The sequence below is a fragment of the Microcaecilia unicolor genome, chromosome 9 (assembly GCF_901765095.1).
Source record: "Microcaecilia unicolor chromosome 9, aMicUni1.1, whole genome shotgun sequence".
NCBI classification, from domain to species: domain Eukaryota; kingdom Metazoa; phylum Chordata; class Amphibia; order Gymnophiona; family Siphonopidae; genus Microcaecilia; species Microcaecilia unicolor.
In genome coordinates, this window is record NC_044039.1 from 220,689,948 (window position 1) to 220,705,778 (window position 15,831).

Sequence of the window (15,831 nt, forward strand, 5' to 3'; positions counted from 1 at the left end):
AACAATATTTACCTCCTACCAAAAGACAACTGTCACCCAGAGGAGAGCTTACACAGAGGGGAGAAGGGGTGCTGATCAATAAAATAGATCAGTTTTTAGAGGTCTGAACGAGTTGGTACCAGGGCCGCCGAGAGCCAGAGCCGGGCCCGGGACAAGGCCACCCCCGGGCCCCCCCCCCCCCCCACCACCCGAGGTCATCGTCATCTCCGGGCCCCCCCACCCGAGGTCGCCGGCCCCCCCTCTACCCGCTACCGGGCCTGGCCCTGCACTAACCTTAAACGCCTCCTTTCAGCACGTTCGCAGCAGGCAGCAGCAGGACAGACCTCTCCTTCCTTCCGTGTCCCGCCCTCGCGGACGTCACGTCAGGCGAGGGTGGGACACGGAAGGAAGGAGTGGCCTGCCCTGCTGCTGCTTGCTGCGAACGTGGTGAAAGGAGGCATTTAAGGTTAGTGCTGGGAGCGACGGAGGGAGGGCGGGTCGGACTGCGGTGTCGCCGGGCCCGGGGACTTTTGTCCCCCCTGTCCCCCCCCCCCCTCTCGGCGGCTCTGGTTGGTACCAGCAAGGAGTTCCCACGGAGTTGAGGCAAAACAAGAAAAGGAGCGAGAGGTATCTGACCAGATCTTAGTAAAAGATGGGATAACAAGGAACGCAGGGGATGGCAGCAATGGTAAAGCCAGGATAAGCAGCCCCGTGGGCTTTGAACTCTGTATTTGACTGGAAGGCTCAAGTAAGAGGCGGATAATGTGATCAGACCTTTTTGCTCCATAGATTAATCTAAGTGCTGTGCTTTGTATTAATTGAAGACGTTTAAACAAATACAGAGGTGGCCCCAGCAAGCGCAGAATTACAATAATCCAAGCAATTTAAACGAAGTGCATAAAAGAAGACCGCTGTTAGGCTTCATCTTCCAAATAAGGTCTGAATCATCTAATGCCGACAGTATTAGAATTGCATTTCCAGGACAACTGTTCAGAAGAGAAACAGAAAACGAGGTAAAAATTCGGGGAGCCGTGAAAGCATCAGAAATGTCCAGAGGCCTAAAATTGCAAATCTGCCATCCTCCGGCACCTGCAATTTGCAAGTGGCATTGATTCTAAGTGAATGTGCTGTTCAGGACACAGAATGTGCCAGCTGCCTGCTGATTTCGCCATCTTCTGAGGACTGTAATAAATAGCAACGTTCTTGCTGTTCCATTACTGTTCCAGATCCCAATCGTTTATTTGCGGATAGTACAGTGTCTCCTCCCCAATCCTTTCTCCAAACTATTGTTTGGGATGGGAGGGATAGTTAAATACCATGGTTAGCTAACTAGGATACCTTTCTGCTCTCAGCATTCTCACATTTCAATGTTAGCCCTGCAAAGAATATTTCAAAGCATTGTGCACAATCGAAAGATGCTGGATTCACTGCTCTTTCTTACAGCTACACAAAGGCAGACAGGTGCAGCACAATTCCCTCCATTAAAGGCTAATAATGCACCCCACTCCTGCCCGGCAGCACCCCCTGCTATTCCAGGACTGAGACCCTTCATGCACAAATTCTGCTGCTGCACCTCTTACCGTGAAGCTCCCCCATGTTCCAGTACTGAGACCCTCCCCCACACAAACACATATAACCCCACTCCTGCCCTGCAGCACCCCCTGCTATTCCAGTACTGAGACATCCACACACAGCTCTGCCAATGTACCTCGTTCTTGCCTTGCAGCACCTCTGCTATTCCAGGACTGAAACCCTTCATGCATAAGTTCTGCTGATGTACCTCTTGCCCTGAAGCTCCCCCGTGTTCCAGTACTGAGGACCCCCCCCCCCCCCCACACACACACACACACACACACATAACTCTGCCAATGCACCCCACTCCTGCCCTGCACAATAAATACTTATTTTACCTCAAGCATAAAACTTAGTGTAAGAATGATTAAAGGGGATATTTTTAGGGGTGCGGCAATAATGAAAGGTGTTTATCTGGATGAATGCACCTTTATTCATTTGGACAGATGCCCTCTCCCATCCAGGCACAAGTAGACACATTGAGAAACAGTGCACATATTTTTACCAGCGGAGATCAGGCAGGGGAGTGATGGTATACACAGGTAATTCATTTCTGGACCTCTTCCACGGAGCTTCACAATGCGCAACTGCAAATGTACCTGCGCTATGCAGATGTTGCCTGAATTTTCAAAGGAAATCTCCAGGAGGTGTATCCCTTGGGGATTCAAATGAAACTGCAAAGTTTTTGTTCCCCCTACGTTTCTTTTTTACAGCCACTTCAATCTAACCCAGTTCTACAGTTCTGGTACCACAGGTCTTCTTTCACAGACCCTCCCTCCCACTGTTCTTCATCTACACATTGCAGCAGTGGACCTGAGGCTGGAAGCGATACTGTAGGACTTTTTCTGGTTTTTAATTCCAGCCAGCAGGTGTCACCCTTAGCAAAGACCCTGACTCCCTCATCTCAGGGGCTATGAATGCTGCCCCAGCCCCAACCATCCTGAGGTGCAGAAGGTCCAGTCTGGGAACTGAATTGGGTACCCACATTGTGACAGTGGGCAACAGTGAACCAGCCATAATTGCACTGTTAAAATGACCCACGAATGCTCTGTGAGTCTCCTAGAAAGAGCGGTTCCTTAGCAAGGCACTTGATCGTAATGGCTGTATTGGTTCTCAGGTTCTGTAAACCCCCCCGGTCTCAACCCTCACTCTACATGGGTCACTAGTTTCTGGTATCTTGGGATCCTTTGGGACTCCTCTCTCTCTCCTTCAAGACCCAAATATCACACCCGGCGAAAGTTTCTTTCCTTCTTTTTCATGCAGTTCATCACCTTTTCAACCACGATGATTTTCATGCTCTTATTCTCTCCGAGGCTGACATTCAAAGTGATTTAAGAGGCAGGAACCTCTCCTGCCCGCTTAAATAGCTTCCTGCCACCTAACCGTGAATATTTAGTGGCACTTAAATTGACAGTGCTGCTGAATATCCCAAGATCACCCGAACAGTGGGAAGATCAGAGGCGGCACTGGGGGGGCAGCACAGGGGAGGAGCCCCAGCTTAAGCGGGTGCTGGCAATATTCAGTGCTGAAAGACCCGCATAGCTAAGCAGCTTCATTTAGGACAGCTATGTGGGGGCCAGATATCGGGCCTGCACCCACATAACTTTTCAAAACATTTTTTAAATTTCTTTTTTTTCTTTACTAAAGCCCATGAGCCCCCTCAAGCCCCCCCCCCCCCCCCCCCCACCACCAATGTCCCCTTCTTTCCCTCCTCCATCCCAGCCTGCAGCAAGACCCCCATCCCCCAGCCGTTCAGGCAGGCCCTCCCTCCGGGCCTACCTGTATCCCTAGTGTTCCAATGGGGTCACTGGGAGCAGGAGCACATCCTGCTCGCTCCTGCCCCTTGTGGTGCTGGTCTAAAATGGCTGCCGTGACCTCTCAAAGTATTGCGAGCTGCCGCAAGAGGTCGTGGCACCTATTTTAGACTGACGCAGCAAGGGGCAGGAGTTGTGCTCCTGCTCCCAATGACCCCTGCTGCACTACCAGGGATTCAGATAGGCCCGGAGGAAGGGCCTGCCTGCACGACTTGGGGGTGGGAGGTGCCTTCACTCTCTCAATGACCATTGTCTTGTCCTTCCCGGTCCCAAGACTGCCCACTATGAATGTACTAGGCACAGAGCTTTCTACTTTCTATCATCACATATAGGGAACAATCTCTCACTTCCCCTTCATAGTGAATCTTCCTTTAAAACTTTCAAGGCAACCTGAAGGCCTGGTTTTTAGGCAGGCTTTTGGAAGGTCAGACTAGATGGCATGAGCTTCACCAGGTAGAGATCGTCCTTTCCTGTTCTCCTTCCTTGTTTCTCTAAACTGTATGGTGTGAATGCTGACCTTTACTATTTTTAATTGCAGTTCCTTTCCTGTTTCAAATTTTTTTTTTAGCCTGTACACCGCTCTGTTCTGCTTTAGCACCTAGAGCGGTCTAGCAAATCGAAATAAACTATAAACCAAACTGTAAACTACCTATCGATCCTGCTAGAAGCTGAATGCACCATTCCGTGTGACGAAATCAAGGCTCAGCAGCTCATTTCCCAACCCCATATTTTCATCTGGATCCCAGAGTTTACTACATTACTGAATAAAAGGTCAAAATGCCGAGGACCCATCCCGCCAGTCCCAAAAAGAGAATGAAGGCCCCGCACCATTCACACAGTCCAGCTTCCCTTGCTTCTACGTTACGAGAGCACATGTACTGAGGGTCACACTCAGCCCAGGCCACCACCTCTGCATGTCCAGAACAGCCTCTCGTAGTTCATGCAGTTCTCTCGTCTTACTAAATCCAATCCAAAACCTCTTACATCCGTCCACCTCCCAGATAACTGCAGCACCCTGAAAAGGGCCAGTGCCAATCTGAGCTTCACAGCAAAAACACAAGGACGGAGGTCTCCGTCGCACACTCTCTCTCAAAACAACAATGGGGAAAACGTTCCAATTAACACAAAAAAAAAAAGACAGGAGAAGCTGCTGTGGAAAAAGAGGCATCAGTGAATCAAGGGGTCAAGGGGAGACAATATCAAATCCTGGAATTCTAAACCCATCAGGACCAATAAGTAGTGAAACCCCAGAACGACACCTCACCAAGGCAGCGACGCCAACAGCGGCTGTAGGAAACAAACAGAGAAGGACGAGACCGGGCTCTTGTTCTCAGGGCTGTCACTAAAATCCTATAAAAGGAACAGGGTGATGACAGAATGTACAGCCAAGGGACTGTCATCGACCTCGTCCTCTGCCAGCGGACTATTGCTGCAAGATTAAGTTGGAAGTATTCTTTATCAAAGCTGAAGAGTGCTAATCCACCTGGATACACTGAAATAAAAGCCAAGCAAACACAATTTTATTGAACTAACTCAATATGTTTGTGACTTGCTTTTTGAGACTTGCACTCCCTTTGGTTACTGCAGAACACGCGTAGCAATGATGTTGCCCAATACCCAAGAAAACCGACAGTTGCCTCAACATAGTGATATTTTTTTTTGTTACATTTGTACCCCACGCTTTCCCACTCATGGCAGGCTCAATGCGGCTTACCTGGGGCAATGGAGGGTTAACTGATTTGCCCACAGTCACAAGGAGCTGCCTGTGCGTGAAGTGGGAATCAAACTCAGTTCCTCAGTTCCCCAGGACCAACGTCCACCACCCTAACCACTAGGCCACTCCTCCACTGTTGCTACTATTGGAGATTCTACATGGAATGTTGCTATTCCACTAGCAACATTCCATGCAGAAGTCGGCCCTTGCAGATCGATCACCAATGTGGCCGCGCAGGCTTCTGCTTCTATGAGTCTGACATCCTGCACGTACGTGCAGGACGTCAGACTCACAGAAACAGAAGCCTGCGCAGCCTTCTACATGGAATATTGCTAGTGGAATAGCAACATTCCATGTAGAATCTCCAATAGTAGCAACATTCCATGTACAATCTCCAATAGTATCTATTTTATTTTTGTTACATTTGTACCCTGCGCTTTCCCACTCATGGCAGGCTCAATGCGGCTTACATGGGGCAATGGAGGGTTAAGTGACTTGCCCAGAGTCACAAGGAGCTGCCTGTTCCTGAAGTGGGAATCGAACTCAGTTCCTAAATTCCCCAGGACCAACGTCCACCACCCTAACCACTAGGCCACTCCTCCACTCGATATCTGTGTTCTGCTGCATACAGGTATGAAAACAAAACATCACCACACCACCATGGTCATACAACAGCTAAGTTACTTGTGTATTAGCAGCAGCAACCTTTGCTCATTGCACACTGAAGACAAGGAGATCAATTTTGGGGTTAGAGCAGTGGTAAGGGCAGGGAAACTAGGGATCAAATCCCATTTCTGACACAATGATCTTGAGCAACCTCCTCTTCCTCCCCAATCCATGGAACACTTTGGATAAAACTTGGATAATACACTCTCTAAAGCAGGGAAATAATGGCAATCCACTGAGCTCTCCAGTTCCACTGAGCAGAGGGCTTCAACTTTCAGGTGGAACAGCAGATAATACTACCCATAAATCCACTATTTCTGGGATAAGCAGTATAAAATGTTTTGTACTTTTTTTGGGATCTTGCCAGGTATTTGTGACCTGGATTGGAAACAGGATGCTGGGCTTGATGGACCTTTGGTCTGTCCCAGTATGGCAACACTTATGTACTTATGTAAGGAGAAATGGGCCTAGCTTTTGAAGAACCAAAGTCTTCGTAACAGCGCCACCTGCCAGGGAAAACAGGGACCCTCCAGAAGGTGAAATACTGATTCTTAGTAGATGTGAGGGTCACTTTGGTGGCTGGGGAAGAGTCCTGAGTGGGGCTACCACTTTATCTTGACATTGGTAGTCAGATGGGGAATCCAGTTGAGTTTGGGGTTCCTCCAGAAGGGGAGAATGTTTATGTGGCAATCAAGTGGAAAAGGGGTGCACTGGGAGTACCTCATTACACAGTAATCAGTTGGGAGGAAGGGAGATTGGAGCTTGGAAAAGGTCACATATAAATTTGATCCACCTCAACGAATGATATCATTCTATGGGTGTAAAATTTGTGCGTGCAAAGCTGTTACTCCTGAACTAAACCTATCTCCCAGAATACCCATTTTTACTATACCTAAATCTCGCCACCTTGTGAAATCAGCCAATTTAACTAGGTAACTCCTTAGCCACTCAGCTAAATCCCTTTAAAATGTGCTCTCTCTTACAGATTTTGTATACTCCAGATCATGTGCACTAAAGACATTTTAATTCCTGCTTCCAGCCGATAGAAACACTCTCTAGGATAGAACAGAAACGCCTGCAATTTACAGCCAGGACAAGAGAACAAAGGTTACTATTTAACTGCACTAATTATCTGCCAATCGAAGACAATATGAACCTATAATCTATCAGCACCGATTGGGGACCAGATGAGCAGCATTACGTAACAAACATTTCAACTGTATATTAAATGGTTTGGAAAAAGCACAGTTTGGGGAGGTTTCTAGTCATTATTTTCTGAAATAATGGTGTGTTTATGTGTGTGTGAATCCAAAATAAGAAAGAAAGGAATATATGGCCTGTATCAAGCAAAACAAGTTTCTAAAGTAAATGAAAAAAATCATACGATATCTTAAAGGCAAATGGCATGATTCAGACTATCAGTCAGCAATCAAAATACCCAGCAGGTCTAATGTCTGGACCAGGGGTTCTCAACCCACTTCTCGGGACAAATCTAGCCAAGTCAGGTTTTCAGGATATCCACAATGAATATGCATGAGCAAGATTTGTATACAATGGAGATAGAGTATGCAAATCTAGATCATGCATATTCATGCATATGCTGAAAACCTGACTGGCTAAGTGTGTCCCAAAGAGTGGGTTGAAAACCCCCAGTCTAGACTGAACTATTGGACTTTGCATTCATTTTCTTAATTATAACTTAATTAGGAAGAGGTTCCCACTTAAAGTTTCTTTTACAATGCCTATGTCAAGGTGATTTCATAAAGACAGGTGGGTGCCTACTTCTCTTGAAAGATACTAGTGTAATTAGCAGGTGTGAACCTGTACACCAGCCCTGGAACTGCAGTAAACATCTGCACCAATACTTTTCAAGTGTGTGTGTAAATGACAATATTTTTCATCTGTCTACCCGTACGCTCTATGCAAAGTCCACCTCAGTGTAAGCACACTGCTGAAGACCCCACTTTTGCAGCAGTGGGAATGTTATGTGGCCATGTCTGCATGTTACTGACTAAAATTCCACAAAGAGGGGGGTGAACTTTACTGATTAAAATCAATGCCTGTTCAAAAAGGCATACCCTACCGACCCAACATAAATACCTACACTCTGCAACACAGCAAAACCAAAGCTCGTAATGGACACTATATAACCTCTCCGCTCTTCGATCACTATTGCGCCTGAACCTTAATCGACCACAACATCACCATGTATTTCTTTCTCTACCGGACTTGGCGAACACCTTTAAGCCACATTGAGCCTGAAAATAGGTGGGAAAATGTGGGATACAAATGTAACAAATAAATAAATAAATTATAATAGCACCACCCCTTACACCAGGTCCAAAAACGTGTCTTTGTAAGATAGGATCCTACAAAGACCCTTCTCCCGACCCTTCCCCCTCAAGTAACAAACAAATGTTCTTGCACAAATTTACACCTGCTCCAAAGAAGATGTGAACATGTGCATGTTCTCTCTGTGTGCACATACATGTGTTATAAAACACGCAGGTACACTGCAGCTCTGTCCCTGTTACACCCAAGCTACTTCTCTGGAAGTACCTACACATGGCATGCAGATTAGTAAACTCCATCCAGTCAGCCAGCATGGAGAAGTAGCCTAGTGGTTAGTCCAGTGGACTTTGATCCTGGGGAACTGGGTTTGATTCCCACTGCAGTTCCTTATGACTCTGAGCAAGTCACTTAACCCTCTATTGCCCCAGGTACAAATAAGTACCTGTATATACTATGTAAACCACTTTGAATGTAGTTACAAAAACCATTGAAAGGCGGTATATCAACTCTCTTTCCCTCTTCCATGTGTTGAAAATGTTTTATACAATTAACCCAGATGGAGGCAATTTCCAAAGCCATTCACTTGGGTACGTACCAATTTACCCGCATTCTCAGGTTGGGTTGGAAAAGAATGGGCAGAGGCTGCATTCAGGTTGATGCTCATTACCTTTATGTAAAGCAGATGTTCTCTGGTGTAATCTCTGAAAATCAGTGTAAAATCCATAGTGGACATTGTGTAAGTTACCTCCCTCAGTGTGTGTTGTGGTTTTACACTGCAGTTTAAGTGCACAGCTTCTGGTCTCCCTGTTCGGGTGAAATTACCTTACTTTTATGGTTGTTTTGTTAAAAGACATCTCTTCGTTAGGAAGAAAATGAAAAATGGTATCTTTTTTCCAGCCGCTTTCTCCTTTTCAATTTGTGAATGTCACCTGGGCATTGGAAGTAGATTTGTAAACCGCCTATGTTTGGATGGTGTTGCGGAGAGCATCCTTCTGATAAATAAGCAGTCAAGTAATTAAGAATTCATATTCGGAATTGGAGGTAGAGTAATATTGCGTTAGAGTTCATTCATGGTAGGATAGACCTTGGTAGTCAAGTATGGAGAGTTAGGTTTTATCTAGTACAGGCTTGAGTTTAATTAAGTGATGAATATCACACATAACTTGACATGGCCTGGCAATGATATCTAGACATAACATCGGCAGCAACAAAACAAGACGTTAATTGCCAGTAGCTAAATATTTTCCTCATAAAATATACCATCATTGGGTCAAACAAAGGTCCGTCTAGCCCTGTATCCTGTTTGCAGCAGAGGCCAAGTCAGGTCACAATTATCTGGGAGGATCTTCAAAAGCATCTACTTAAGCAGTGGCTATCTCCAAGTCTAACTTAATAGCAGTTTATGGACTTTTCTTCCAGGAACTTGGCCGAACCTTTCTAAACCCAACCAGGTCTTGTGCAGGCGCAAAACACCATGCTACTCTGCACTATATCAAAGAAAGATTGAAAAGAAAGAGAGGCACTCCTGTCCTGAAACACATTTATTCCCAGTTATTTTGAGAAAAGCTTCCAAAACAAAGATAGTATGAGATAAGCCAAAAATAGGGCTAAAAAAAGAGACAATCATTCTTCTTCTAAATTGCTTTGACATTGGAAAGGCAGTGACCTTCACAGCCCAAACCCTTGAATGCCATATCTTTCAACGGTAGCTGATTTCACTATTAAACAGGGATATGGCACCACATTATACAAGTAAATCACTCTTGTAAATATTTAATATCATTGCTTTTCTCTTGTTTTTTTTTTTCTCTCCCCCTTAACAGATCACTATCAAATGCTGAGCACACAATAGAAAAAAAAAACACATTTATTTATTCAATCTTTGGAAGGGAAGAAAAAAAAGCTCTGTGCTCATGCATTCTCTCTAGCTAGTTCTGCAAATGACTTTGACACTTGAAAACCCTTGTGATCAAAACAGTCTGCAGATAGGCAATTTTGAGACCATTTAAGCAATGCTTTTATGCACTGATCAACATCACCAGAACTTGTCTGATGGAGCAGCACTAAAATTAACCCAGCAGAAGTACAGACGAATACCTGGAGGAGAAAATTAGTAGGAAAGCCAGACTGGATTAAATAATGCCATTTAACTTTCAGAGACTAAGAAGGTCTATTTTGGGCCAAGAGGAGAAAAGATTTGGCATACTTCCTGGTTAAACATTTTAAAATGTGATGCAGTTGACATGGGAAAAGAAATGAGCTCTGGGCTACAGGTATGCTTGGTCTAATAGTATACATTGTAATATCATGTCAGATATGTTGTTTACCAAGCAACGCAGCAACGCCGACATAGCGCATTCGAAGTACATTTTTATTTATTTATTTATCACATTTATACCCCACATTTTCCCACATGTTTGCAGGCTCAATGTGGCTTACAATAAACCGAAAAGGCTATCGCCAATCCAGTAGTGAAACAAATACAACAGATTGTGAGGATAGAAAGAATAGGGTGTAAAAGGGGAGCGGGTAAAGGTAAGAGACTCCATAGCAGGGGCATATCTGAGGTTCGGCGGTAGGAGGGGCAGGGGCTAGAGTGAGGGGGCACATTATAGCCCCCCCCCCCCGGCCGCTGCCCCCCCCTACCGCCGTCAACCACCCATGCCGAGGTCCGCTTCCTCCGGTCCGGTGCCTTTAAAAGTATTACTTCAGCTGGCGGGGGACCCCAACCCCCGCCAGCCCAGCCGAGGTCTTGTTTTAAGAAGTTCTTCCATCCTCGTGCTATTGAAAACTGCCTGCCTGCATCCCTTCCAGTTTCGGACTGAGTCTGACGTCACAGCACGTTGACGTCCTGCACGTACAACGTGCTGCGACGTCAGACTCAGTCCGAAACTGGAAGGGATGCAGGCAGGCAGTTTTCAATAGCACGAGGATGGAAGAAGAACTTAAAACAAGACATCGGCTGGGCTGGCGGGGGTTGGGGGTCCCACGCCAGCTGAAGTAACATTTTTAAAGGCACCGGACCAGAGGAAGCGGACCTCGGCGGGGGTAGGTGACGGCGGTAGGCGGGGGAGGGTTGACGGCAGTAGGGGGGTCCAAGGCGAAATCTGCGGGGGCCCAGGCCCCTGTGACCCCATGCAGATACGCCCCTGGTCCATAGTGGTCCATTTATGTGCTGGGTCTGCATTAACGCATGACAGTCGCTAGCGCAACTTGGTAAACAGGGGAGTATGAGGTAGTTCAGTGTCCCTTCCCGAAGAGCTTATCCAAAATGCATGAGTAGAGAAGGTCGAATAACCTGCTGTGGACAAGACAATAAACTATAAAGAAAATAAAAGTTAATTTCCAGACTTCTGGGTGATTTGCTTAAGTTCTGTGATGTACTGACAGCTCATCAGGGGGATCATGTTTATTTTTACATTTATTTATTTAATTTGTTTATTTAAATTTTTGTTTGTTTATTTATTTATTTACCACCTTTTTGAAGGAATTCACGCAGGGCCCTCTTTCACAAAGCTGCGCTACTAATTCCCGGTGAGGCAAACGAGAGGAAGCCCATTCAATTCCTATGGGCTTCCTCTCATTTGCTGCATGGGAATCGCTAGCGCGGCTTCGTAAAAAAGCCCTCAAGGTGGTGTACAGCAAGAAGAAGTCAAACATAAGCAATAGACAATTATAGCAATATTCAAATAACAATACAAAGAATGGCATAGTACACTACTTACAATGTCAACACAATACGTAACAGAACATTTTCATAGACAGCGTAGGGTATAAGCAAAGACGGAACACTTAGATAGATAAGATAGAGTAATGTGCTCCATGTGCGTTTTTTCCTCTGTACTGAACACTTGTCTTCTTTACAAACAGGTAGAAAAAGCGACGGTCAAAGCCAGAAGGATGCTTGGGTGCATAAAGAGAGGCATGACCAGCAGGAAAAAGGAGGTGATAGTGCCGTGGTATAAGTCTCTGGTGAGGCCCCATTTGGAGTACTTCGTGCAGTTCTGGAGACCGCACCTACGGAAAGATATAAACAGGATGGAGTCGGTCCAGAGGGTGGCTACGAAATTAGTAAGCGGTCTTGAATGCAAAAATTATAGGGACAGGCTTATGAACCTCAACATGTATACGCTGGAAGAGAGGAGGGAGAGAGGAGACATGATAGAAATATTTAAATATCTCAAGGGCATTTATGTACAGGAAGAGAGCCTTTTTCAAATTAAGGAGAGCTCTGGAATGAGGCAGCATTTGACAAAGTTAAGAGGGAATAGACTTAGGAGTAACCTAAGGAAGTATTATTTCAAAGAAAGGGTGGTGGAGGCGTGAAATGGCCTCCCGGTGGAGATGGTGGAGTCGAGAACTGTTCCAGAATTTAAAAAGGCATGGGATAAGCATGTGGGGTTGCTTAGGAACAGGAAGAATTAGGGGTTACAGAGGATGGGCAGACTGGATGGGTCATGTGGCCTTTATCTGCCGTCATGTTTCTATGTTTCTAGATCTGCTAGGATGTATTTTTACTAGTGAGTTACATTTTTAAATTGTCATCTTATCTTTTATCAAATGGACCCTTTAACTAAGCAACAATAAGAATTAACACGTGCTTACCGCATACTAAAAAGGCACTGCCACGGGACGTGCTTCGGCGTCCCGTGGCAGTTCTGGGGTTGATGCGCGCCAATCCCGTACTATAAAATAAAACAATTTTTTTGCGTGGAGGGCATATTTAGAGAAGGAAAGTAGGCATGCTCTGCTAATTTAGTAGCACGGGTAAATCACCAGGCACTGTCCTGATTAGTGTGCAGTTAGCGTGGGAGCCCTTACTGCTAATTATGAAATAAGCACATTAAAAGGAAAATAGAAATTGCAGCCATTTTACTGCTATGCTAAAAGTGGCCTCAGCGAGTGGGAAACCCAAGCATTAAAAATAGCGCAGGCCACTTTGTACCGTTGCTTAGTAAAAGGGCCCCAAAACAACCTACAAGATAACACAAGAAACACTTCAAGTTACAAAACAACAAAAATGTAAAATGTAATACATCAAAATAAACTTTTTTTTTAACTATCTCTGGACTTGACCTAACCTCTTTGCTGTTAAGTGATGTTGCTATGTTTTTGTTTTATTTATTGTTGATTTGTTTTATTATAAATGGTTTTTTAATGGAAACCACTTAGTTATAGGTGGTATATAAATTTTTAAATAAATAAATAAATAATAATAATAAAAACAAATATAATAAAATACAAATTCGTCCACAAAACATGCATCAATCAATAAACCGAAGTGGTCACCACATTTGCTCCCGGTTGAGGCAAGAGGGATTTTTAAGCATGACTTATCTGATTTTGTATGGAAATTTGCCTGAATATTTAAATCAATGGATATTATTACCTAAAATTAGGAATAGGAGACTAGCTGGCAATTTTTTGGATCTGTCATTCCCTTCCCCCAAAGGTATTAGATTCAGGTCATTACATGCATTAAGTTTACCATATTTATCCGCAAAATGTTGGAATGATTTACCGATTCAGATAAGGACCACTACTCATTATGTTTTAGGGAATGTATAACAATCAATGAGTGTTGGCACTTATGTTTAAGCTCTTTTCTTTTTGTCTCAATTTTACTATGTAGTTATGATGGATGTACTTCATTTCTCGACATAAGTCGCACTAAACTCTTTATAGGAGTTGGGCTTCCCGTCGCTAATTAAAAGGAGCCCTTATTTTGCAAAGCTTGTACAACATGATTTTTCAATCAGCCTTTGGAAAGTCTTCAATTTGTTAGCACTTTACAGGAAGTACCTCTGGGCTACCACAGCAGCCTGGCGGTACTTCCCACCCCTAGCGTGCCGTCATTTCCGGTGCTACAAAAAATGTATTTATTTTTGTAGCACCGGCGTGTACCCAGTGGTAATCGTGCAGTGCTGTGCGCTGCCAGGTTACCACCTGGTTAATGCGGAGGGCTCCCCCCTGAAATGGCCAAGTGGCAAGTGCTTTACTTGCCACATAGCCATTTCCTGCAGGAAGGCGAGATTTCCCTTTTACCAGCTGCTGTAAAAGGAGGCCTCGGCGTGCGTGTAAAACACTCTCAGACGCCAGCCACGGCCCCCTTTCGCCACTGTTTGGTAAAAGGGGCTCTAAGAAAGAGTCCTTTAAGAGCCTCAGCCCTTTCACAGGGTAGGACCAGCCAGTGAAACGACAAGCTTGCAGGTCTCAACCAGCCTGACAGACAACTGCAGTTAAAAGCAAAAGGCAGGATCTTCAAATTATTTTTGTGCTTTTCTTCAGGAATAAGCTCCTAGCCTGCCCCTCAAATAATGAGAACCTTGATCGGTCATCAATTTATGAATCAAGCACAGCAAATCAAATGTAATTCTTGATCCCACTGGCAGCCAGTGAAGTTTTTTCAAGGGCAGGCATAACATGATAAGAAAGCCCCAGCCTCAGCCACATCATTTGTAGCTTACATAATGGCAAGAGTCTAGAACAGTGGTTCCCAAACCTGGTCCTGGAGGCCTCCCAGCCAGTCAGGTTTTCAGTATATCTACAATGAATATTTATGAGATAGATTTGCATGAAGTGGAGGCAGTGCATGCAAATCTCTCTCATGAATATTCATTGTGGGTATCCTGAAGCCCTAATCGGCTAGGGGGCCTCCAGGACCAGGTTTGGGAATCACTGGTCCAGTGGGTCCTTTTACTAAGGTATGCCTGCGGTAGTGTAGACGCATGTTTTGGGCGCGCGCAGAATTATTTTTTAGCGTACCTACAAAAATGGACATGCAGCAAAATGAAAATTGCCGCCCATCCATTTTGGGTCTGAGACCTTACCAAAAGCCATTGACCTAGCGGTAAGGTCTCACACGGTAACCGGGCAGTAATGGTCTACGCGCATAGCTGCCGCGCATCAGAAGATAAAAAATATTTTGCAGATGCGTGCCAAAGTTGAAATTACCGCAAGGGACACACGGTAACTCCAATTTGGCGCATGTCGGGTGCACGTAGGCGCCTACGCGGCTTAGTAAAAGGTCCCCTAGAAGACTCATTGGGAATAATTCTATAAAGCATTTTACTGTGTCTAAACCAAGATTTACATGCCTAGACCCTGATTTTAGAAGCTCTTATTCCTGATTTTCATGTGCAAATAACAGCATTGAGACATGTACAAGTACTGATTTCAGAAAGCTACTATTTACAAATGGAAAACCATACTACATGCAGATTTCATGCACGGCTCCTTTTAAGCTGAGTGGGAGTCCTCCACCTACTGTCCTTCCAGTTGGTGGCGCTGTTTCACTATTACATTTTCAATAGTGAGGGACAGGCAAGTTCAGCAGGACTCCAGGGAATCTGCCTGTCCCTAGCAATTGAAAACATAATATTGAACCCCCCTCCTACTGGGAACAGTGACTGTAAGGCGGCATGGTTTGGCAGACCTAGGGTAGGACCAAAATCTTCCCATGTAGTCTCCATTTCAGAAAGGGAATGCATGTGTGTTCCCCAATATTTCAAAACTGAAATTTACAGCTGCTGCTTTTTCAAAAGTGCTCAATTCAGCCAGCCCCTTACAAGACGATTTAAAGGTGGAATCCTCCCTAATCTCCCACTGTATATTTCTCCTACCTAATTAGAAATTAAGATTGAGTTTGCTTTGTATTCAATTGGCAGCATTCACATGTATAGGATTTCAAAATGGCCGACATAGATGTGTAAGACAAAGGATGAAAATCCTGAAACATAGCTTCCATTAGAACAGATTCCTTAATTGATAAGGCTTCTAGAACTTCTACGCTCT

The 15,831-nt window shown here is 44.9% G+C and overlaps 1 protein-coding gene across 1 annotated transcript in view; it reads right to left on the bottom strand.

Moving 5' to 3' along the window:
• Positions 1-15,831, bottom strand: part of NRXN3 (neurexin 3) — a 1,814,506-nt gene that overhangs the window by 1,685,322 nt on the left and 113,353 nt on the right.